Raw genomic sequence first — 1495 nt, 5'->3', positions numbered from 1 at the left:
TGAGCACTTTCATACATAAATTACCGAGCTTAGAGGCAGGAGGGAGATCAACTTTTTGTATGGGTAGATAGCAATAGGACAAGGAGGAACAGTTTTAAACTAAAAGAGAGATTCAGGTTAGGTGTTAGGAAGAAATTCTTCACTCATAGGGCAGTGAGGTGCTGGGCCAGCTGCACAGAGATCTGTGGGTGCCCCCATCCCTGGAGGCTCAAGGCAAGGTTGGATGGGGCCCTGGGCAGCCTGAGCTGCGGTGGCAGCCCTGCCCATGGCAGGGGTTGGGAATAGAAGATCTTTAAGGTCTCTTCCAATCCAAACCGTTCTGTGATTTTACTGTTTTTCAAACTAGCATGGGATCCGCATGTTCATATCCTCCAGAGCATTAAAATTGGCACTGTTGGCTCTAGAAACCCTTCTGTTGTCAGATGCACATTCAGTGGCCTGTGTTAGATCTAAGTGTAAGAGAACTGCAGAAGGGCAACTCTGTGAGCCCAGTTCAGGCTGTTTCTCAACGCACTGCACTTTCACAGTCGGTGTTTGTTAATGTGTACCACACAGCAGCATACAGTGATGTTAGGAACAGGGACCTGAAGAGCACTCCTAAATCTTAACACAACGTATTGTATACTTGATGTATGTACTTCATGTTCAATTCCTATCATGTCACACCGTTGTCTTATCCTTTTCTCTTTCTGACCCTTCCCTCTTGATTTTGTTCTCGTGGTCTGCACTAAATGAGCCCAATTAGCAAATAGCGCTCCTTCAGAAGGTTACCGGCAGGAGAGCACAGCAGCGAGATGAGCGAGATCCTTGATTAACCATGGCTTTTTTTCTCTCCTTGCTCAGAGAGCCTCTGGAGCTTACACACCTTAATTAATACATTCTTCACCTCCCTTCCACTTCTGACCCGCAGCCCAACGGCCTAACAAGGAAGGTACGGTCAGAAGGACGTGCTTTATCCCAGGGCTAGGCAAACTGCAGCTGTCGCTCAGCCTGCAGCGAGCACGGCTCGGGGAGCGGTGGTTACGAAACCCGCGAGGGAGGACTAAGGGAAGCTGGCGGCGGGCTGCTGCCTCGCTGCTCGGCGCCTCAGTTCTGGCAGGGACCGGGGACGAGAGACAGGGCTCCAAGCCGCTCGGAGAGAAGAGTTCCAACCTTACAAACAAACACTGCGTTGCGAATAACGAGCAGGCGGCCTCGCTGTGCCCGCGTACTTGGCAGTTTTGTAATCGCCGCTGGGGGAGGGGAGGGGTGGGTTCCGTGCGGGCGGGCTGGGCTGGCTGCGTAGGCCTTACATAAGCGGCCCGTCGGTGGGGACGGGGGAGGCGGAGGCTGGGGATCGGGTACTCCGCCTCGGTGCCGCCAGACCCGCAGCGAGACGTGAGGGGTGGGATAGGGGTGAGAGTGAAAGCGGGGGACGCCCGAGGGGAGCAGCACGGCACCGCGGCGCATGCGCGCCGCCTTCAGCGGGAGTGCGCGGGGCGAGATACATAACAGC

Source organism: Meleagris gallopavo, chromosome 1 (genome assembly GCF_000146605.3).
Source record: "Meleagris gallopavo isolate NT-WF06-2002-E0010 breed Aviagen turkey brand Nicholas breeding stock chromosome 1, Turkey_5.1, whole genome shotgun sequence".
Taxonomy (NCBI): domain Eukaryota; kingdom Metazoa; phylum Chordata; class Aves; order Galliformes; family Phasianidae; genus Meleagris; species Meleagris gallopavo.
Note: the sequence above shows the minus strand (reverse complement) of the source record.